The 24,334-nt window shown below is 46.3% G+C and overlaps 1 protein-coding gene across 2 annotated transcripts in view; it reads right to left on the bottom strand.

Moving 5' to 3' along the window:
- Nucleotides 1-24,334, bottom strand: part of KATNIP (katanin interacting protein) — a 221,421-nt gene that overhangs the window by 172,199 nt on the left and 24,888 nt on the right. The window lies entirely within an intron of this gene.

The following is a 24,334-nucleotide window of genomic DNA, read 5'->3' as shown; positions in this document are numbered from 1 at the left end:
CGGTAGCACCTCTCACTCTCTGAAAGCATCTCTGTTCATTTATACAAGGCCTCCCCCATCAGGACGCCAGACCCGCAATGCCAGCTTGCTCATTGCTGTATCTCCCAGTTCCCAGCATGTACAAGGAGCTTATAAAGGATTTGCAGAAAGAAGAGAACGAGGAGGAACAGAGGAAAGAGAAGAAGACAGAAATCCCTGGTCTCAAGGAACTTGGAGCAGAGAGGTGGAAACGGAAAACTGCTCCAATGCAATGTGGCAGATACTATCAAGAGGAGGCACCTGAGGCCAGGCGCGGTGGCTCACGCCTGTAATCTCAGCACTTGGGGAGGCCGAGGCAGGTGGATCACCTGAGGTCAGGAGTTCGAGACCAGCCTGGCCAACATGGTGAAATCCCCCGTCCCTACTAAAAAAAACACACAAAAAATTAGCTGGGCGTGGTGGCACGTGGCTACTCTGGAGTCTGAGGCAGGAGAATCGTTTGAATCCGGGAGGCGGAGGTTGTGGTGAGCTGAGATCGCACTACTGCACTCCAGCTGGGGCAACAAGAGCGAAACTCCATAAAAAAAGGAGGCATCTGTGCCATAAGGGTGGTGGGTAAAGTGGAGGGGCCTGGCATTGCTGGCGGGGCTGGGTGGACTTTGCAGAAGAGAAAACAAGGCACTGAATTGTAAAAGAGTTCTCAAGGAGGATGGGGGGGGGAGCACAGGGGCCAGAAGGGAACAGTGCATGTAAAAGCAGATGCCAGGACTTTGGGAGGCCGAGGCGGGCAGATCATGAGGTCAAGAGCTTGAGACCATCCTGGCCAACACAGTAAAACCTCATCTCTACTAAAATACAAAAATTAGCTGGGCATGGTGGCACACACTTCTAGTCCCAGATACTCGGGAGGCTGAGGCAGGACAACTGCTTGAACTCTGGAGGCAGAGGCTTCAGTGAACCGAGATCACGCCACTGCATTCCAGCCTGGTGCCTGGTGACAGAGCAAGACTCTGTCTCAAAAAACACAAAATAAAACAAAACAAAAAAACCAGATGCCAGGAGACCCCCAGAGCCAGTCTTGGAGCTGGGATGGAGAGTGATCAGAGCATGCTGGCTAATCCCAGGGAATGGCTGGAGTCTTGGCTTCTGACATCCCAGGCCTGCTTAAGGGCAAAGCCTATTTGTGCTAACAGGAGGTGCTGAAATCTCACTCTCAAGTCTAGGGCAGTGCAGTGGGGTTCATGGGTCTCAAATTGGATTTACTCTCACATATTGCAGTCAAGATTTTTGCTGCATGAGATAATGTTCATCTAGGAATTTAAAGGCAACAGTAAATGCTCGTTCCCTCTCACCCCAGTCCCCTCCCTGACCATGTGGGACTGCATTCCTTTCCCTCCTTCCTCCTCACCCATCTTCTTTCCTGCCTTCTTCCAGATGTACTAAACACCTCCTAATCCAAGCCAGGACATGTCCCCAGCCTCATGGAGCTGGTGGTTCAGTGAGGAAGGCAGATTTTAATCTAATGACCTCCTACCAGATGTATAACATCAGCACTCAGAAGGTGGGGGAGGCAGGGGCCATGAGTGGCTTTAAAAGGGAGGCAGGTGAAGCTTCGCTGCAGGGGACAACAGAACCAAAACCTGAAGGATGAACGGGTTAATTGTGGAGCAGAGGGGAGAGTGCTTGAAGCAAAGTGGGCGCATGCTAAGGCAGCAGACGCACATGAGCACAGAGCAGAAGGGACAAGGAAGCTCGTGGGCAGAGACTGACACAGGACTAAGCCGGCCGGACCACACACACCACGTGCCCACGGCAGGAGTTCTGCCCTGAGCCCCACACCACTGAGAAACCACGTGGTGCTCCTGGAGCGCACAGCGGAAGTTGGAGTGAGAAAAGGTTTGGAGGGTGGAGAATGGATGCCAGGTTGCAGGTGAGAGGCTACTGCAGGTGGTCAGACACATGCCACCATGTCTAGCTCATTTCTGTATTTCTAGTAGAGAGGTTTTTACCATTGGCCAGGCTGGTCTCAAACTCCTGACCTCAAGTGATCCACCTGCCTTGGCTTTCCCAAGTGCTGGGATTACAGGTGTGAGCCACCTTGGCTGGCCTATTTTTACTTTTTGTAGAGATGGGGTCTTGCTATACTGCTCAGGGTGATCTCTAACTTCTGGGCTCAGGCAATCCTCCTGCCTCCGCCTCCCAAAGTACTGAGATTACAGGTGTGTACCACCATTTTTAAAGGAAGCCGTTTTCACGCATTACTTGCATAACTAATGACCTCAGTCCACTCTACCTCTGTGTTCAGAAAACAAGAGTTGTCAATGGTTCCACACTCCAGACAGACTCAGCTTAAGACAGCTTTTCTCCCTGAGCCCCAGATTCCCATCTCCAGCTGCCTATAGAGATCTTCCGAGGTTTTAAGCTGAATTCTTGATGTTCCTCCTGACGCCTGCTCTCACTCGCTCTCCCATCTCAGGAGATGAAGCATTCATCATTCCCAATGCTCAGACCAAGACTTAACGGTCTTCTTTATTTACAGCAAAGGCGATAAAGGTCATTGCCCTTGCTGATCCTCCTGCATCAGCCTCACAGATGCCCCCTGTCCTTGCGATTCTGCCCTTGCTATTCCCTCTGTGGAAATGTTCCTTTCCCAGAGATCTGCGTGACTTCCTCTCACTTCCTGTGGTCTCTGCTCACATTCTCAGCAAGGCCATTCTGAGGGCCCTATTTAATGTCTCATCCCTCTCCAGGCCTCCCCAGCCCACTTCCCTGCTTTATTTTTTTCTCTGACACCCTTTATGTTTTGCTTATTTATTTGCTTAGTGTCTGCCTCCAGCCACTGGCACATAAGCTCCACAAGGGCATGGATTTGTCTGTTTTGTTCACTGCTGAATCTCCAGGGCCCAGGACAATGTTTAGCACATGGCAGGTGCTTAATATTTGCCCACTGAATGAAAGAATGAGTGCACGAAGTTTCTTCTAAAGGGCCCCAGTCTACAAGACCAGTCTTGCTGATGCTCATTTGCTCCCAATATCTATTCTTTTCTTTGCCTCTATCACAATGAACAACTTGCTGGTCCCCTACACTTCTGTATATGCTCCTGTGTCCATATCTGGGCTGTGTGTGTGTGTGTGTGAGAGAGAGAGAGAGAGAGAGAGGAGAGAGAGACAGGGTCTTACTCTGTTGCCCTGGATGGAGTGCAGTGACATGATCTCAGCTCACTGCAGCCTCAGCCTCCCGGGCTCAAGTGATCCTCCCAGCTCAGCCTCTGGAGTAGCTGGGACTATGGGAACATGCCACCACATCCAGCTAATTTTTTTGTCCTTTTGTAGAGATCGGGCTTTACCATGTTGCCAGGCTGGTCTCGAACTCCTGGTCTCATGTAATTCAACCGTCTAGGCCTCCCAAAGTACAAGGATTACAGGCGTAAGCCACCATGCCCGGCCCACATCTGTCCTTATCTGCCGTGCCTTACCCCAATCCTGCCATCATCTATTCAGTCTTCAATGCCAATTCCCCCTGAAACTCTGGCCAGTCCCCTTCCCACTGCCTGTCCTGTTAGCTGAGTAAAGACTTCCTCCTCAAGCCAGGCGCGGTGGCTCACGCCTGTAATAACAGCACTTTGGGAGGCTGAGGTGGGTGGATCACCTGAGGTCAGGAGTTCAAGACCAGCCTGACCAATATGGTGAAACCCCATCTTTAAAAAAAAAAAGACTTCCTCCTCTGGACTCCTGTTCTTTCCCCATCGTTTTAGAGTTCATAAGCTGCTATCATTCAGATAACTGATTGCTCTGTGCTAAGTAATTGATTTGTGCAGAGTGGTTTGCACGTTTTAGCTCACTGACCCATCACAGCAACTGATAAACTGGTTATTATGATTAAGGAAACTGAGGCATAGAGAGTCATCCAATGAGAAGTCACAGAGCTAGAATTCAAACCTAGCTTTGGACAGGCACAGTCTCAGGCGTGTAATCCCAGCACTTTGGGAGACTAAGGTGGGAGAATGGCTTGAGGCCAGGAATTCAAGACCAGCCTGGGCAAGATAGGAAGACCCTGTCTCTACAAAAACAAAACAAAAGCACCTAGCTTTATTGAACTCCAGTGTCTCTACTTGTCACCTTTAGTGTCAGGTCCCACCATGAAACTGTGAGATCTGAGACCTCAGCCAGGGCCGAGGTGACTTCCAAGTCACCAAAGAAATAAGTAAACTGACCAGGAATCTCAGAATCCTTGATGGGGACTGGACCATGGTAGATGACACAAGGTGGGTCCCTGGGCTCTCCGGCCTCAGTCACTGGCCAGCCCTCACAGACACCACAAGCAAAGCCATCCTGGGACAGTGAGACTCAGCGTAAGGAGCAGAGCATGAAAAACACCAGCTTCAGCATGAGACAGAGCAGGACCAATCCCTGGTTGTTGGAGATAAGGTCTCACCTCTGTCACCCAGGCTGGAATGTGATGGCATGAACACACCTCACTGCAGTCCTGGCTTCCTGGGCTCAAGTGATCCTCCCACTTCAGCCTCCCAAGTAGCTGGGACTGTAGGCACATACCACCATGCCCAACTAATTTTTTTTTTTTTTTTTGTACAGATGAGGTCTTGCCATGTTGCCCAGGCTGGTCTTGAAAAAGCCCTGGTTTCTTATTAGCTATGTGACTTGGGGCCTCACTTTTATTTGTAAAATGTGCATCTGAATTCTGGATGTCACTGTTCCATCAGCCACAAGGTCACAGCAGTGAGATTCCTGGACGCCACATGGGGACAGTGTGACCCCACTGCTAACCACAGTCACCTAGACTAGGAGCAGGCACCTGACCCAAATACGGCCAATAATACTGAGAAGTTTGGATGAAAGGTTTAGGGTGGGACAGGTGCCGTGGTTCACACCTAAAGTAATCCTAGCACTTTGGGAGGCCAAGGTAGAAGGATCAATTGAGCTCAGGAGTTTGAGACCAGCCTCGGCAACACAGTGAAATTCCATCTCTACAAAAATAAAAATAAAATAAAATAAAATAAAAGTTAGCTGGGCGTGGTGGTGCACCTGTGGTCCCAGGAACATGGGAGGCTGGGGCAGGAGGATCGCTTGAGCCTGGGAGGTCGAGGCTGCAGTGAACTATGATCACGCCATTTGCACTCCAGCCTGGGCAACAGACGGAGACCCTGTCTTAAAAAAAAAAAGGTTTTGGCTGGGCACAGTGACTCACGCCTGCAATCCCAGCACTTTGGGAGGCCAAGGTTGGCAGATCACCTGAAGTTGGAAGTTCGAGACCAGCCTGACCAACATGGAGAAACCCCATCTCTACTAAAAATACAAAATTAATCACACACGGTGGTGCATGCCTGTAATCCCAACACTCTGGGAGGCCAAGGCAGGTGGATCACCTGAGGTCAGGAGTTTAAGACCAGCCTGGACAACACGGTAAAACTCCATCCCTACTAAAAATATAAAATTAGCCTGGCATGGTGGTGCCTCTATCACAATGAACAACTTGCCAGTACCCTATACTCCTTTATATGCTCCTGTATCCACAACTCTTTGTGTGCATGTGTGTGTGTGTGCGTGTGTGTGTGTTTGGGACAGGGTCTCACTCTATTGCCCTGGATGGAGTGCAGTGGCATGACCTCAGCTCACTGCAGTCTCAACATCCTGGGCTCAAGTGATCTTCCCACCTTAGCCTCCCAATTCGCTGGGACTACAGGTGCATGCTACCACATCCAGCTAATTTTATTGTCCTTTGTAGAGACAGGGCTTTACCATGCATGCTTATAATCCCAGCTACTTGGGAGGCTGAGGCAGGAGAATCGCTTGAACCCAGGAGGTGGAGGTTGCAGTGAGCCAAGATCACGCCATTGCACTCCAGCCTGGGCAACAAGAATAAAACTTTTTCTTAAGAAAAAAAAAAGTAAATATATGCAAAAGCCCTTACCTCAGTGCCTGGCCCATGGTAAATAACATGGACTACATGGTTGCTAATATTATAATCGAGCCACAAGGACATGCTATTATAGGAAATAGACAAATTAATCATCTTGCCCAGTCATCTAAATTACTCTTCCCTGGAAGGGTGGCATGTCGTGGGGTTGTCCTTGGTCCTCTCCCAGGCCATAATTTTATCAATGGCTGGATCTGGCTGTTGAAGCTGTTTATTATATTGGTGGATGACATTCAGATGGGAGGCACACAGAATAAACTCGATGACAGAATGTGGGTTCAGATCAATTTCTCAGGTTAGAGAGGGAGCAAGAGTGGCTGGATAAAATGCAGCACGGCGAAGGTAAAGGTCCTGTACGGGGGGAGGCAGTGGGAGGGAAGGGTGGCTTGAGAAAAGTTCAGAAGACAAAAGACAGGGCTTTTAGCTGATGCGCCCAGGATGAGCTAACATTACTGTATAGCTGCCCAAACCACCACTGCCATGGCACACAATGCGTGTGTGAGAAATACTTGCTCAGACTAAGACAGATGAAGGGCACTAACATATTTTAGCAACTAATATGTGCCGGGTCCCATGCTGAACACTTGACATCGGCTATTTCCATTGACACTCTCATTAACCCTAGGAGGTAGGTATTATTATCATTATCCCCATTTGACAGGTGAGAATGCTGAGGCTTAGAGAGGTGAAGTGACTTGACCAAGGTATATGGTATTTGAACCCAGTTTTCATCAGAAAGTACAACTCCATTCCTATATTCTATGCTGATCAGTCCCAAGTTGGAATATCCCATTTGGTTTTCAGTGTATTTTTAGAGAAAGATGAACTTGTCCAGATGAAGGTGACCAGGGAGGTGAAAACTAGAACAGGAAATCAGCTTGAGAAGGAATCAAGTTTGGGAAAAGCAAGAGCAAGTCCATAGATCAGCCTGTCCGACCTGAGTCCACAGAAATGACACCATTTAAAGTCCACGGCAGCATATGCTTATTTCCCAGCACTCTGGGAGGCCAAAGTGGAAAATAAAGAGGGGTGCCACTGGCAGATTAAAAACATTGAGAAATCCCTGAGAAATGAATGGCAGACAGAATGGATTACGAACAAAAACACAGGCCAAAACAGAAGCTAGGAAGGACAGCCGCAAAGGGTGAAGTTGGGCCTGGACTGCTCCAAACCTAGAGGCAGCACATTCTCCAGAGAGAGGAGAAGGCCCCAGGCGAAGGGACAAAGAGATTGACCAAGAGCTCCTGTGGGGATACCAGCAGGTAGCCTGTCAATCCCACCAGCCTTCAGGAGCTGTGACTGTGGGTCTTCGGGCCAGAAAGGCAGAACATAGCCAAAAAAGAAGAGAGAGACCCCGTGCTCACAAAACCATTACATGTCTTGCAGCAAGTTCTGACCCTCTACCCATAAGTATTGGCAGCTAACTATATCATCTACAGAGAAGAAAATGGGAAATCAGTGGCTCACGCCTGTAATTCTAGAGCGTGGGAGGCCAAGGCAGGAAGAATGCTTGAGGCCAGGAGTTCAGACCAACCTGGTCAACATGTGAGACACCTTCTCTATAAACAAACCAAAACAAAGAAACTGGAAATCATACTACACAGAAGAGTACACATCCACAAATCACAAAATATTCCATGAAAGATAGGGATTAATTTAATAAATAGAAGAAATATCAATCAAGCAGATAATAATGCAAGCAGAGATACTTAAAATATATTTAACATTATCAGAAGGATAAAAGAGGAAGGACATTGCATTTATTGAACAAGAACAGCCTATTACAGAAAAAGAATTAATTAAAAATCACACCGATGGCAACTTGGGAAATGTAAAAAAAAAAAAAAAAATCACAAAAGATTTAGTCATCAAAATAAATCATTTGTGACCAGCCTGGCCAATATGGTGAAAACATGTCTCTAGTAAAAATACAAAATTAGCCAGATGTGGTGGCGAGCACCTGTAATCCTAGCTACTCGGGAGGCTGAGGCAAGAGAATCTGGGAGGTGGAGGTTGCAGTGAGCTGAGATCATGCCACTAAAATCCAGCCTGGGCCACAGAGCAAGCCTCTGTCTTTAAATAAATAAATAAATAATAAAATAAATAAAAGTAATCAAAACATGCTGAAGGGCAGAAGAGATACAGATAGAAAGAAAATTAGTGATCTGGAAGATCAGACACAGGCATTTTTCCAAAACACAGGAATAAAGACAAAGAGGACTGGCAAAAATTTAAAAAGCTGTTAATTACTATTGCATAAAATCAAAGAGAGCCTTTCTCAGATGTTTTTGGTAGAAGTGTAAATTCAGATTTTCTCATAAGGCTATTTCCAGATTTCCTACCACATGAGCCAAACAAATCTCTATTATTTAGGCCAAGAGTAAGCAAATTAGTCACAGGTCAAGTCCGGCCAGCCACCTATTTTTGCAGATAAAGTTTTACTGGAACACTGCCAGGCTCATTTACATATTGACTAAGGCTGCTTTTGCGCTCAATGGCAGAGTAGTTGTGACAAGAGACTGTGTGGCCCACAAGGATCAAATATTTATTATCTGGTCCTTTACAGAAAAAAGTTTGCCGATCCCTGGTTTAGACCATTATTATTTGGGATTTTTGCTATTTGTGGCCAAAAGTACTCCTAACTGAAATAAATAATAGAGTTGCATAGGCTGGGCACGGTGGCTCATGCCTGTAATCCCAGCACTTTAGGAGACCAAGATGGGCAGATCACTTGAGGCCAGGAGTTTGAGACCCGCCTGGTCAACATGGTAAAACTCTGTCTCTACAAACAAAACAAAACAAAACAAAACAAAACACAAAAATTAGCTAGGCAGCGCACACCTGTAATCCCAGCTACTTGGGAGGCTGAGGCATAAGAATCGCTTGAGCCCAGAAGGTGGAGGTCGCAGTGAGCTGAGATCACACCACTGCACTGTACTCTGGCCTGGGCAACAGAGTGAGACTCTCGATCCAAAAACAAACAAACAAAAAAAGAAGAGTTGCATAAACAGAAAAAGCTCCAGAAAGATGAACATCCAATGTATAACAGCAGTTATTTCTGGGAAGGGAAATGAGATTGAGGGCAAATTTGAAGGAAAATTTTTTAATAACAACAATGTACTCAAATTATTTTGTAATTTAATTTTTCCAAGAATAATTGAAGGTCTTATACCATGGTGATAATGAACAAAGTACCGATGCATTAAAAAACATGGATTGGGCCGGGCGCGGTGGCTCACACCTGTAATCCCAGCACTTTGGGAGGCTGAGGCGGGTGGATCACGAGGTCAAGAGATGGAGACCATCCTGGCCAACATGGTGAAACTCCGTCTCTACTAAAAAATACAAAAATTAGCTGGGCGTGGGGGTGCGCACCTGTAATCCCAGCTACTCGGGAAGCTGAGGCAGGAGAAATGCTTGAACCCAGGAGGCAGAGATTGCAGTGAGCCGAGATTGCGCCATTGTACTCCAGCCTGGAGTCTGGCAATAGAACAAGACTCTGTCTCAAAAAAAAAGAAAATTTTAAAAAATTTTTTAAAAATTTAAAAAACATGGATGGAACCAGGCATGGTAGCTCAGCTACTTAGGAGGCTAATGCAGGAGAATTGCTTGAGCCCAGGAGTTTGAGGCTACAGTGAGCTGAGGCTATACTGCACTCCAGCCTGGGCAACAGAGCAAGATACTGTCTAAACAAAAAAAAAAGAGAGAGAGTCAAAATAGTAGTTATCCTTGGAGAGGTATTAACTGGCAGGGGACATGTGAAAATCTCTTAAATGAAGAATATAGAATATTCTACATTTGATGTGAATAACTGATTTTATATATTTACATCTAAAAATTCATAAAACTATACACTTAAGCTTGTTTATTTTTATTGCACATAAATTATACCTCAATAAACACATTTTTAAAAGAATAATGCAAAGTAGGCATTTTAAATTATCCCTTAGTATGGTCCTAATTCTGAAATATATGTAGTTCATTAAAAAAAATGCTAGAGGCGCAGTGGCTCATGACTGTAATCCCAACACTGGGAGGCAGAGGCAGGAGGATTGCTTGAGTTCAGGAGTTCGAGACCAGCGTGGGTAACACGATGAGACTCCCGTCTACGAAAAATACAAAAATTAGCTGGAGATGGTGGCATATGCCCATAGTCCCAGCTACCCGGGAGGCTGAAGTGAGAGGATTACTTGAGCCACGTTCATGCCACTGCACACCAACCTGGGTGACACAGTGAGACCCTGCCTCAAAAAAAAAAAAAAGAAAGAAAGAAAGAAAGAAAGAAAACAAAAAGGAAAGAGAAAAGGAGGGGGAAAAAAAAGCTAGAAAGAAATATAAAGATAAATACAGATGATCCCAACTTGCAATGGCTCAACTTAGGATATTTCAACTTTATTGCAGTATGAAAGCAATATACATTCAGTGGCAACAGTATTCTGGTACCCAACCATTCTGCTTTTCACTTTGAGTACAGCACTCAATAAATTACATGAGATATTCAACACTTCATGTAAAATATGCCTTGTGTTAGATGATTTTGCCCAAATGTAGGCTAATATAAGTGCTCTGAGCACATTTAAGATAGGCTAGGCTAAGCTATGATATTTGGCAGGTTAAGTATATTAAATGCACTTTCTTTTGATTTACAGTATTTTCAAGTTAAGATGGGTTTATTGGGACATAACCCATTGTATATTGAGGAGCATCTGTAATAGTGATTATCTAGGTGGTAGGATAACAAATCATTTTTTTATCTGTCTGCATTTTCTAATTTCTTGACAATCAGCATGCATGAGTTCTGGAATCAGAAAGAAATTAAATCTTGAATGCAGATCCCACTGGGCTGGGTACCTACAGGTGTTAACTACACCAATCCTGCCTCCCGACCCCAACTATCTACTCCAGCTGACGGAACGTGGTGTGGACAGGACCTGGCAAAGGGAATCAATGAATAATAAACAGCAAACACTTCAGCAGCTGGATTTACATGGATTAGTCTTTAAAGTCTCTCAACAACCCCAGGAGGAGGTACTCTATTTTCAGCTCCATTCTGCAGCTGAGGAAACTGATGCGCAGAGAGGTTAAGTAATTGCTGAAGACCACACAGCTAGTGGTAGAGCCAGGATGTGAACCTGGGCTGTCTGCCCCAGACTCCTGTCCTGCCTGCCCTGGACCATTCTACCTCTCAGTGCCAAGCCACTTCGCAGGGCTTCAATAAAGCATGAGTGCCCCAAACAATGTCTTTTTTTTTTTTTTTAAGTTTAGGTTTCTATATTTTAAAAAAAAAGTTGGAAAAGTCCAGAACTTTGTTGAACTTCCTTATACTTGTTTCTATTTTTTTTTTTTTTCAAACAGAATTTCACTTTGTCACCCAGGCTGGAGTGCAGTGGTGTGATCTTGGCTCATTGCATCCTCAATCTCCCAGGCTTTGATGATCCTCCCACCTCAGCTTCCCAAGTAGCTGGGACTACAGGCACACACCACCATGCCTGGCTCATTTTTGTATTTTTAGTAGATATGGAATTTTGCCATGTTGGCCCACGCTGGTCTCGAACTCCTGGGCTCAAGTGATCCTCCTGCCTTGGCCTCCCAAGGTTCTGGGATTACAGGCGTCAGCCACTGCACCCGACCTTATTTCAGTTTTTGTTTTGAATTATATAGTGGTGGTGGGGAGGGACACACAGTTCAGTGGCTTCTTTTTTCAATTGTAATTTTTTTCTGAGACAGGGTCTCACTACATTGCCCAGACTGGTCTCAAACTCCGGGGCTCAAGTGATCTTCCTGCCTAAGCCTCCCAAAATGCTAAGATTACAAGCATGAGCCATCACGTCTGACCTTCAGTAGCTTTTTTTAAAAAATTTATTTTTATTTTTAATTTTTGTGGGTATATAATAGGTGTATATATTTATGAGTTACATGAGATGTTTTTATACAGGTATGCAAGGCATAATAATCACATCAGGGTAAAAGGGGCATCCATTCCCTCAAGTATTTATCCTTTGTGTTTATAAACAACCCAAGTATATTATTTTAGTTTTTATTTTTTTTTTGAGACAGAGTCTCCCTCTATCGCCCAGGCTGGAGTGCATTGGCGTGATCTCGGCTCACTGCAACCTCCGCTTCCTGGGTTTAAGTGATTCTCCTGCTTCAGCCTCCCCAGTAGCTGGGACTATAGGTGTATGTCACCACCACACCTGGCTAATTTTTGTATTTTTTTTTTTTTTTTTTTTTTTTTTTTTTTTTTGAGACGGAGTTTCGCTCGTTACCCAGGCTGGAGTGCAATGGCGCGATCTCGGCTCACCGCAACCTCCGCCTCCCGGGTTCAGGCAATTCTCCTGCCTCAGCCTCCTGAGTAGCTGGGATTACAGGCACGCGCCACCATGCCCAGCTAATTTTTTGTATTAGTAGAGACGGGGTTTCACCATGTTGACCAGGATGGTCTCGATCTCTTGACCTAGTGATCCACCCGCCTCGGCCTCCCAAAGTGCTGGGATTACAGGCTTGAGCCACCGCGCCCGGCTAATTTTTGTATTTTTAGTAGAGATGGGGTTTCACCATATTGGCTAGGCTGGTCTCGAACTCCTGGCTTCAAGTGATCTACCCACCTTGGCCTCCCAAAGTGCTGGGATTACATGTGTGAGCCACTGTACCTGGCCTGTTTTAGTTATTTTTAAATGTACAACTAAATTATTTTTGACTAAAGTCACCATGTTGTGCTGGCAAATACTCTGTCTTATTCATTCTTTCTAGTTTTTTTTTTTTTTTTTGAGACGAAGTCTCCCTCTATCGCCCAGGCTGGAGTGCCGTAGCATGATCTCGGCTCACTGCAACCTCCACCCCCGCCCCCCCGAGTTCAAGCCATTCTCCTGCCTCAGCCTCCCGAGTAGCTGGGTTCACATGTATGTGCCACTGTGCCTGACTAATTTTGTATTTTTAGTAAAGACAGGGTTTCACCATGTTGCCTGGGCTGATCTCAAACTCCTAACCTCCAGTGATCTGCCCACCTTGGCCTCCCAAAGTGCCAAGACTACAGGTGTGAGCCACTGTGCCGAGCCATTCTTTCTACTTTTTTGTGTGCCCATTAACCATCCTCACTTCTCCTGTCACCCTTCATAGCCTCTGGGACCCATCCTTCTATTCTCTATGTCCATGAGTTTGTTTTACTTTTTAGCTCCCATAAATAAGTGAGAACATGTGCAATTTGTCTTTCTGTATCTGGCTTATTTCACTAAACATAATAACCTCCAGTTCCACCCATGTTGTTGCAAATGACAGGATCGTATTCTTTTTTCTGGCTGAATAGTACTCCATTATTTGTGTGTACCACATTTTCTTCATACATGTGTCTACTGGACACTGAGGTTGCTTCTGAGTCTCGGCTGTTGTGAACAGTGCTGCAAGAAACGTGGGCGTCCAGAAATCCCTTGGATACACTGATTTCCTTTCTTCTGGGTACACACCTAGTTGTGGGATTGCTGGATCGTATGGTAGCTGTATTTTTAGTTTTCAAGCAACTTCCAAACTGTTCTCCATAATGATTATACTAATTTACATTCCCAAAAAAGTGTACAAGGATTCCCTTTTCTCTGCATCCTTGCCAGTATTTGTTTTTGCCTGTCTTTTGAATAAAAGCCATTTTTACTGGGATAAGATATCTTATTGTAGTTTTGATTTGCATCTAGCGGCTTCTAACCAGAATCTGGCTGTGGTCAATTGCACTGAGTTGGGGAGGTGAATATCAGACCAGCTCCCCTGGCCAGATGAGGAAACTGAGACTCACATTTACCTGGCAGTCGTTGCCTCTGCCCAGCCCTGTGGTCACAGGAGTACTGGGTCCTCCTGTCTGGCTGTGAACCAGCAGCAAGGCCCTGCGGGGAGGAGGGAGAGTGGCGTGCCCTTGCCACTTTGCCAGGGTGCACAGAACATAGGCTATCGGCTGAGTCCTCTACTTGCTGTGTTACCCAGGGAAGGCTGTCTCACTGCTCTGAGCCTAGACTTGCTCTCATGCAAGATGAGAGTAATATTGCTTCCCTTATCAGGGTATTGGGAAGAGTCAAAGACAACAAATGTGAACATAATTTTTTTTTTTTTTGAGATGTAGTTTCGCTCTTGTCCTCCAAGCTGGAGTGCGGTGGTGCAATCTTGGCTCACTGCAACCCCTGCCTCATAGGTTCATGCGATTCTTTTGCCTCAGCCTCCTGAGTAGCTGGGATTACAGGTCCCCACCACCATGCCTGGCTAATTTTTGCATTTTTAGTAAAGACAGGGTTTCTCTATGCTGATCAGGCTGGTCTCGAACTTCTGACCTCAGATGATCTGCCTGCCTTGGCCTCCCAAAGTGCTGGGATTACAGGCGTGAGCCACCATGCCCAGCCGAACGTAATTTTTAACAATTGTGCTGTCAGTTATTATTCCCACTACACAGTGGCCATGAAGGTGACAGCTGCTGTTTTTTGCCTTTCCCCCTTTTTCTGGCACCAGCATCCTGATCTTCATTTGGGAAAATACCCCTTCCTGAACATGTCCTTAACATAGGGTTGACCCCACCTAACCTTTGTCTCCAGGACGCATGCACACAACCCTAGATGGGCCAGTGAGTCTCGATCTGGGGCCTTGGCTGAACAGTTAGCCTTGGAGAGTGCTCACTCTTTGCTGAAGTTGCTGAGAGAATTCTGATAAGGACAGGAAGCAGAAGAGGAGGAGGAAGCACCGATCGCTATTCAGGGCTCAGGACCTGTAGGGCACTGTTCTAGGTACCCGTACCCCTGACTACTTAGTGAGACAGGTGCTGCCACTATCCCCATTCTATATAGAAAGAAACTGAAACTCAGAGGTGGCTGGGCTGCTTGGGTGAGTGATGAGCCAGGATTCATCCCCAAACCTTCTAAATCTAGCACCTGAGCTTCCCCCACCATGCCATCTGGCCTCTATACTGTAAGCTTGGGGCTGCCAGCGGTCATCTTGCCAGCTGTTGGAGAACAGACCCGCCATGAGAGAAGGCAGGGTCAAAAGGGACTGAGTCAGAGCACCTAGATCCATCCATGCCTGATGTCCACCCCTGAACTTTTCAGCAAGCAACAAATTTTCTTTTTTTGCAGAAGCTGGTTTAAGGAAGGCTTCTATCACTTAAATGAAAGCTGACAGACATGGCCTGGGGACACTAATAAAGCTGAAGTCACAGAAGCATTGGCTTTTGTCAAACTTGGGGGACCACAGAGGAAACAGGGGCTCAGAGAGGGGAAAGCAAGTGTGTCCACGGTCAGTGGCAGCAGCCAGGACTTGAGCCCACATGGCCTGGCACTTTCATGACCTGTGTCTTGCTCCTCCTTAAGTGTCCCCAGAGTAAGTGACAGTTTTCACGGGGTGTTTTTATCCTGCAGACATACCTTTCCTGAGTAACTTGCAGGAACCTCCTCTCAGCATCATTCTCTTTTCTAATCATATTCCTTATTCCAGAAAGTGATTTCTGGGGGTGGAGGGAGGAGGTAAAGGGAGATATTTTAAAGGCAATTTCAAGCCTAAGATCTGAGGATAGAGAAAACTTTGATGGTGTTCTGTTGAAGGGCACATTGTTTACCCAAAACAGACTCAGGAAAGGGAAGCTGTCAACATTATCTCCTTCTGGTCACAAATTGCAGCTCTCTGATGAGTTTTTCCTAGAGTTTAATCTTGTGCTGGAAGCTAAGCTGATACCAGGAAGGTTTTAGACATGTCAATCTCCTTCCTGGCATTTTATCAGAAATTGATTCTCTTTGCTTTTCGGGGCTGGAGTCTTGGTCCTGTTGTTGTTAAACTTGGGTGTTTGTGTACACACCTCCTGCAGTGCCCAATCTGACTGCAGAGGTCCCGGGGCCAGCTGGGGACTCAAATACAAAGGAATTCCGACAGGGAGGGATTATGTGCCATTCTTCCATCATGACAAAGAGGCCCAATCCATGTCCTGCTCTTTCTCGGGAAGACTTTTCCACCTGTGACTTTGAAGGGATTAGCTTTGTAAATAGGCTATTTTGCCCTGCCAGTCCTAAATTATAATTCTTGACATTTATTGAGCTCCAAGTACGTGCCAGCTTCCATTCTAAGCACTTGACACGTATGAACTCACTGAATCCTCGCCACAGTTCTGTGCAATGCAGGTTCTATATCATCCCATCTTATAGAGGAGGAAGTTGAATCACAAAAAGGTAAGTCTCTTGCCTGAGTGGGAGAGCTAGCCTAGGAATCCAGGCTCTCTGGTTCTGGGGTTCTCAGGCTCAATTCCTCTGGCTGCACTGCTTCTAATCTTGCCCTGTGTCTTATTTTCCCTGCATAAATCAGAAGTTGTCAGTGTTACCGAGGCCCTACTCTTCAAGTTCTCAAAGCTGCAGAGAGACCAAGACCTCAAGAATTGGAAAGACTGACAACAATAATTTTGCAACTGGGAATGCATTTGGCAGTTGGAACTAAAATAGATTTTGTTCTCTGCCCAGAAATATGAACTAAAAGGTTTCATTCCAGTAAAAGTGCCAAGTTGGAATGTCAGCTGTCATATCAGGCTCTTTGTAATGCAACACCACCAGCTTGCCTTTTCTTTTTTGCTTTCTTCCTTTAAAAAACCTTTTTTTTAAACAAAGCAATTGAGATCTGTAAATATGGAAGGAGCAACTCCTGAATCCCCAGAAGGCTGAAGTTGCAAGAATACAGAGAACTGACTGAGAAAAGGGAAGGAGGTGTCTGCCATGTTTGCTCGCTAGTAGAGTCTGAAACTTACAGAAAAGTCACTGGTCTCACTGGTGCCTGCAAACAGCCAAGACAAAGCCTATGAGCTCAGGGCTGCGAGAGATGGCTTGCAGAACGAGGTGCTGCAATTCGCAGCTGCCATTTGCAACTGCAAAAACGTGGAACCTGGGCCGGGTGCGGTGGCTCACGCCTGTAATCCCAGCACTTTGGGAGGCCAAGGCGGAGGTTGCGGTGAGCCGAGATCGCGCCATTGCACTCCATCTCAAAAAAAAAAAAAAAAAAAAAAAAAAGTGCAACCAACCAAAATGCCCACCAATCAACAAGTGGATAAAGAAACTGTGAGATATATATATGATGGAATACTACTCAGTCATAAAAAGGAATGAATTAATGGCATTTGCAGCAACCTGGATAGAACTGGAGACTATGATTCTAAATGAAGTAGCTCAGGAATGGAAAACCAAACATTGTATGTTTTCACCTACAAGTGGGAGCTAAGCTGTGAGGATGCAGAGGCATAAGAATGACACAATCAACCTTGGGAACTCAGGGGGAAAAAGTGGGAAGGGGTTGAAGAATAAAAGACTACAAATTGAGTTCAGGCCAGGCGCTGTGGCTCACACCTGTAATCCTAGCACTTTGGGAGTCCGAGGTAGGTGGACCACCTGAGGTCAGGAGTTCAAGACCAGCCTGGCCATCATGGTGAAACCCCATCTTTAAAAAACAAACTAACGGAAAAAAAAAATTAAAAAAAAGAACAAATTGAGTTCAATGTATACCGCTTAGGTGATGGGTGCACAAAAATCTCACAAATCACTGCTAAAGAACGTACTCATTTAACCAAATATCACCTGTTCCCCAAAAACCTACAAAAAAAAAAAGAAATCAAGGTGCTAGATATGCCCCCAAGTCCTCAGGTAAATGTCCCTCCTCTCGCCCCCACAAGACAAGTGAACTAGGGAACTGTAGGGGTGGCCACTGAGTGGTTCCACTGTGGGCACCTCGGTCAAGGACAGTCACACTTGAATCTGGCCAGCCTTCTACAAGGTACCCTGGGGAAAAAACAAAACAAAGCTCTATCCCTTTCATATACCGTTAAAAAATAAATTGGGGCCGGGCGCGGTGGCTCACGCCTGTAATCCCAGCACTTTGGGAGGCCGAGGCGAGTGGATCACGAGGTCAAGAGATCGAGACCATCCTGGTTAACATGGTGAAACTCCGTCTCTACTAAAAATACAAAAAATTAGCTGGGCATGGTGGCGCGTGCCTGTAGTCCCAGCTACTCAGGAGGCTGAGGCAGGAGAATTGCCTGAACCCAGGAGGCGGAGGTTGCGGTGAGCTGAGATCGCGCCATTGCACTCCAGCCTGGGTAACAAGAGCGAAACTCCGTCTAAAAAAAAAAAATAAATAAATAAATAAAATAAATTGGGGCTGGGCGCAGTGGCTCACACCTGTGATCCCAGCATTTTGGGAAGCCGAGGCGGGTGGATCACCTGAGGTCGGGATTTCGAGACCAGCCTGACCAACATGGAGAAGCCCTGTCTCTACTAAAAATACAAAATTAGGCGGGCGTGGTGGGGCATGCCTGTAATCCCAGATACTTGGGAGGCTGAGGCAGGAGAATCACTTGAACCCAGGAGGCAAAGGTTGTGCTGAGTGGAGATGACGCCACCACTGCACTCCAGCCTGGGCCACAAGAGCAAAACTCCATCACACACACACAAAAAAAGATGAACTGGAAGGAAACATCAATTTAAATACAGCATACGCCCTTTGATTCATGAGTTCTACTTTTAAGCATTTAACTTTAGGCTATTCCTGCCTATGTGCACCGAGATGTCTGCTCAATAATGTTCTTTAAAGTATTCTTACAGTAGCAAAAGACTATTCATAAACTAGATATTCATTAATCAGGAATTAGTAACACACCTATGAAATCATTTAGGAGCAAAACCTGACCAGAAATGACATGAAATTTATAGCCTTTATTTACCCACTTAGTATAAATAGTCATATTTTGCTGTACACACACACATACTATATATATACGTGTATGTGTATATATATATATGTATATATACCATGCTATGTTGCCCAGGCTGGTCTTGAACTGCTAAGCTCAAGCAGTCCTCTCCTTTCAGCCTCCCAAAGTTTAGCCTGGTCCTTCTTGCTGTGTTGATCCTTCTATTAGCCGTTCCTCCTTTATAAGCCGAGGCCACAGCCAGTGAGAGAGTCTGGCCTGGCTAATGAATACTCGAGAGTATTCAGGGGATACAATATTCCTGACATCAGCCTTCAGTTGCCCTCCCAAGAGGCAACAAAAAAATACCGTTTCTACAAAAAATACAAAAATTAGCTGGGCCTGGTGGTGCACACCTGTTGTCTCCACTACTCAAGAGGCTGAGGTGGAAGGATCACTGAACTTGGGAGGCAGAGTTTGTAGTGAGCTGATACAGTGCCACTGCACTCCAACCTGGGGGACAGAGCGAGACCCTGTCTCAAAACAAACAAACAGACACCCCAACAAGGTAAAGAGACCCAGAAGACCCAGAGGGGAGCAAAGGCATGTTTGTGGTTGCACACTGAAGTGAGAGAGGGCTGTCCAGATAACCTCGTCCCTGGAGGCACCCTGGATCCTAGACTCCCTCCGTTGCTGTGTTCCCCTCAGGCCCCTGTCTCCTCTTTTGCTTGGGAAAAATTAAGGGAGTCTTTAGCCTTGCACCAGAAGTCTCTGCTAATAGCAGGAAGGGGTGTGTGTGTGTGTGTGTGTGTGTGTGTGTGTGTACGTGTGCATGCATGCAAAGGGAAGGCTTAACATTTTCTAGTTGGGTGAGTTCAATGACTTTTGCAATCCTTTGCAAAGTCAGTTCAGCAGATGAGTGTGCTGTTAAGAGCATTTTTTGGAATCTCCAATCAACTGCAAAAGATGGCCATCTATTATCATGGGAGGCTCTCAGAATGGTTAAGAATGAGGGCCCTGGGGCTAGCCTGCCTGGGGCGCAGGTGCCTGGGGACACACAGCCAGGAAGCAGGAAGGCTGGAATCAGCCTCGAGTCCATCTGGAGTGAGGGAGGCCCCTTCTGCAGGAAGCGTAATTAACTATGCTGCCTTCTCCTTGTGAAACTCTGTTAAATCCTAGACACTTCAAGTTATGTAACAACTAACATCTATGGAATGCTTATGTGTGCCCAGCACTGTGCTAGGTACATTAATACATGACTGTATTAACTCTCTCCAAAATGGACATTATCAAACAAGGTGAGAGGGCTCAAGAGACTTGTCCAAGGTCACACAGCTGGGAGGATTTGAGGCAGAGCTGCTTGGCCCCAGGACCTGAACTGCAGCCCTCACAGCGAACCGTAGGTATTAATTCACAGAGTCACCAGTGGCCTCAGTGGCTCTGAGCAGTAAGAGGACATGTCTCCAGTGCCATGCTCATGAGCCTCACAGTGCCCTGGGCACCAGTGTGGATGCTGTGGGGATGAACTGGATGATGAATAAATATTTCTTCCCACTCTGTGATCTCCTTTTTTCTAACACTGCATGATAAATTTACTTCCTAATGATTTTTGAGTAAACTACAATGACCACAATTTCAAAATCATTAATAATTCATGTCCAAGGGCCATAAACACTATATAATCTCCACAGGCAGGAACCATGAATACTTGTTAGAAACGAGGCTGAGAATATTTTTACCAGCTGGACTGAAATTATCTACTGACTTCAAGCCAACCATCAAAGCTACATTTCTCAGAAATCACTGTAACCTGGCTGGGCACAGTGGCTCACACCTGTAATCCCAAGACTTTGGGAGGCCGAGGCGGGCGGATCCCTTGAGGCCAGATGTTTGAGATCAGACTGGCTAACATGATGAAACCCCATCTCTACTAGAAACACAAAAATTAGTCAGGCGTGGTGGCATGCACCTGTAATCCCACCTACTCGGGAGGCTGAGGCAGGAGGATCGCATGAACTTGGGAGGCGGAGGTTGCAGTAGGTTGAGATCGTGTCACTGCACTCCAGCCTGGATGACAGAGTAAGACTGTGTCGAAAGAAAAGAAAAGAGGGGAGGGGAGGGGACTGTAACCTTGCCAATACCTCAGTTAAGGCCTCCTCTTCCAGGAAGTCTTCTTTCTCTCCTCTGGCACTCCTTAGAGATTTATTTGGGGCTCATCTATAATGTTTATCATTCTCTTTGGTTTTGCCTCTTGTATCTGTTACAGCAGTAGAGAACTGAGGTGCCTTTGGGGCCAGGCAGGCCAGGCACAGGGTACAGAGAAGCACCTGGGTTGAGAGCCAGGGCTATTTATTCTGTTTTCTTTCTTAGATGGAGTCTTGTTCTGTTTCCCACTTGCACTGGAGCGCAGTGGTGCAATCTCAGCTTACTGCAGCCTCCACCTCTCGGGTTCAAGCGATTCTCCTGCCTCAGCCTCCTGAGCTGCTGGGACTACAGGCATGCACTATCATGCCTGGCTAATTTTTGTATGCCAGAGTCTACTTAATCCATGGAAAGCGCTGGTTCTCATCCATGGCTGCACATCAGAACCACTTGGGGGATTAAAGAATTCTGATGCCTAGGCTGCACACCCAGAGAGTTTGACCTAACTGGTTTGGAAAGAGGCCTGGGCATTAGGTTAGTTATGTCTGTATGAACTAATGAATAAATGTACAAATGAATGAATTGCGCCAGGCCCTGTGCTGAGTGCTTTATATCAGTGGTTCTCAAACTGCTGCACATTAGAATCATATGGGAGCTTTTATTTTACTTATTTATTTATTCAAAAAAATATTTTTTGAGACAGGGTTTTGCTTTTTGTCCAGGTTGGAATGCTGTGGTGTGATCACAGCTTACTGCAACCTCGAACTCCTGGGCTCAAGTGATACTCCCGATTCAGCCTCCAGGGTAGCTGAGATTATGTGCGTGAGATACCACACCTGTTTAATTTTTTTTTTTTTGAGATAAATCTCACTCTGTTGCCCAGACTGAAGTGCAGTCGCATAATCTTGGCTCACTGCAACCTCCACCTTCTGAGTTCAAGTGATTCTCCTGCCTCAGCCTCCCGAGTAGCTGTGATTATAGGCATGCACCACCACACCCAGCTAATTTTTGTATTTTTAGTAGAGACGGGGTTGCACCATGTTGACCAGGATGGTCTCGATCTCTTGACCTCGTGATCCACCCACCTCGGCCTCCCAAAGTGCTGGGATTATAGGCGTGAGCCACCGCGCCCAGCCAGATTTAAACATTTTAAAAATCCACAACTTTTAAATATGGACACCTACTTTTTAAAAATTATAATAGGGTAGGAGACAGATACAACACATCTTTGGGCTGAATTTGACCTGGCGAGTTCATTGACAACAGCACACCCTCCCTTTGTCATGGTGGCTTAAGATCCGTCAGAGAAGTACCCAATCCCAACCCAGGGTGGAAAGCACATGTTCACCCTCCAGAGAGTGCACTGGCCATAAGACCTCACCACCTTGATAAATACATTTGTTCTGACTAGCTCTGGGAAAGAGACAGCTGGTCTTCTCCTTGCCTTTTATGGTGACATAGTTTGGTCTACACCTAACATCTTGTATAAGGCACGCAGGGCCAGTTAGTCAGGAGAGAGGAAGGCAGGAGAGAGGGCGTGGGATGCAGAAAGAGGAAGTGGGTGGGAAAGGCATGCTATAATCTATCTATCTAGCAGCTTGCTGTTCCTTACTGCTGTTAATAATTGTTTCTTAGTAGAAGTGGGGTTTTACCATGTTGCCCAGGCTGGTCTTGAACTCCTGGGCTCAAGTAATCTGCCCACCTTGGCCTCCCAAAGTGCTAGGATTACAGGTGGGAGCCACCGCACCTGGCCTTTTTTTTTAAAAAAAAAAATTGTTTGTGGTTGTTTTTTTCTTTTGCTTTTCTAACAGAACAAAAGCTCCGTTAAGAGAGTTAGCACTCTCCTTTTTTCAGCGGGCCTGAAACCATGTGAAATATCTTTCCAGGTTAAGCCTGGAAGGTGTCCACATTGTGATAAACAGCCTCACTCTCTGTTTCTCACTACAAGCACTTCTCAGAAGAGAAACGATCTGAACTGCTCTCAGGCAATGAACACGACGGGAGTAGCTGGGAAAGCAGTAATTAGGGAAGTCCCGTTGCTAGAGACAGAGAGAAAAGATGAGTATCTCAACTAGCTCCCCCAGCCTCGCTCTGTAGTTTCCGAACTAATTTCTTAATGTGGATAAATGGGATGCTGCTATTCTCTGACCAAAGGCCAGGGGCAGGTTTAAGGCTTCTTTCCCGGCTTGCAGGCTGGTCTTTGCCCGGGGTTGATTAACTGAGGGAGGTTGCAGGTCTGTGCTCACTTCCATCCCTGCTCCTCTACCTCAGAGTCTCTGGAAGGATGTTGTGGGAAGACAGGTACTTGCTTCTGCCTCCAGAGGAAGATTCCTTACCAGAGGGAGTGGGAAAATCCACCCTGGCTTTGCCCGTAGACTGCCCACTTTGGCGACGCTCAGATCTTTTCAGCAGCATCAAGTTTCCTAAGGCTTCCTTCAGCCCTCATCCCAGGTGGGCTGATTGAAAGGAAAAACGAGGCCGGGCACGGTGGCTCAGGCCTATAATCCCCGCACTTTGGGAGGCCAAGGCAGGTGGATCACCTGAGGTCAGGAGTTCAAGAGCAGCCACGGTCAACACAGTGAAATCCCGTCTCTACTAAAAATACAAAAAAGTAGCCAGACGTGGTGGCGGGCACCTGTAATCCCAGCTACTCGGGAGGCTGAGGCAGGAGAATCACTTGAGCCTGGGAGGCGGAAGTTGCAGCGAGCCGAGATCGTGCGATTGCACTCCAGCCCGGGAAACAAAAGCAAAGCTCCCTTTCAAAAACAAAAACAAAAAAGGGAAAAAAAAATGAAAACTGGCTGTTCTGGTTATGGCTGATGAAGGAGACAACAGGAGAAGGTGAAAATCATGTAACTCATAGGACACAGGGTGCAGTCCAGCCCCAGCTTACCCACTCAGATCTGGCTGGGACAGCCCAGAAATGGAAGGAGAAAGTCCAGGTCTTCTTGCCATTTTTGAGCCCCAGGACCCAGCTGAGCTGGACAAATGCCCTTTGATCATAGGAATGACGATACTTTACAATCAAAAGTGTCAGTAGATACGTGTGGATGAATTTCTGAATTGGGTGTTTCTGATGAGCCACGCAATCTCTCTCCCCTGCATTCCTGCCCCATCTCCACTAAATAAGACTTAATTTTATATTCTCATAAGCCTGGGACTCAGTCAAAGGGCCCTGTTGTAATCTATGGCTCCTTGCTACCACTTCCCACTCGCTTTAGGTGCCATGATCTTGCAACCTTCCTTACTATGTCTCTGACTTTGACTGCACTTATTCCCTGGCCTGGAAAACTGCTAGTCATTCTTCAAGAAGCAGCCTGAACACCGCCTTTTCTGCAAAGGCTTTCTTGATACTGCTGGAATAGTTAAGAGATTGGTTTCTGCATTAAAATCTCACTTTCTCTGTCCTTCTATGATGCCATTCACACACCGTATTGTAATGATCGTGCTGTAGTTCTCGTCCAACTAGACAGTGCATACCCTGAGATCAAGGATGGTGTTTCACTCAACCTCTAGTCCCAGTCCCCCTGGTGCCTGGCACAGAGCAGGTGGGTTCAGCAGGGGAGGGAGGGGTAGTAGGTTTCAAGAATGGCCACAATATT

This window comes from Aotus nancymaae, unplaced genomic scaffold, assembly GCF_030222135.1.
Source record: "Aotus nancymaae isolate 86718 unplaced genomic scaffold, 86718_ANA_hifiasm-v0.15.2.pri h1tg000049l, whole genome shotgun sequence".
Classification (NCBI taxonomy): domain Eukaryota; kingdom Metazoa; phylum Chordata; class Mammalia; order Primates; family Aotidae; genus Aotus; species Aotus nancymaae.
The sequence above is the reverse complement of the archived record's forward strand: the minus strand, read 5'-3'. Positions and strand labels throughout refer to the sequence as shown.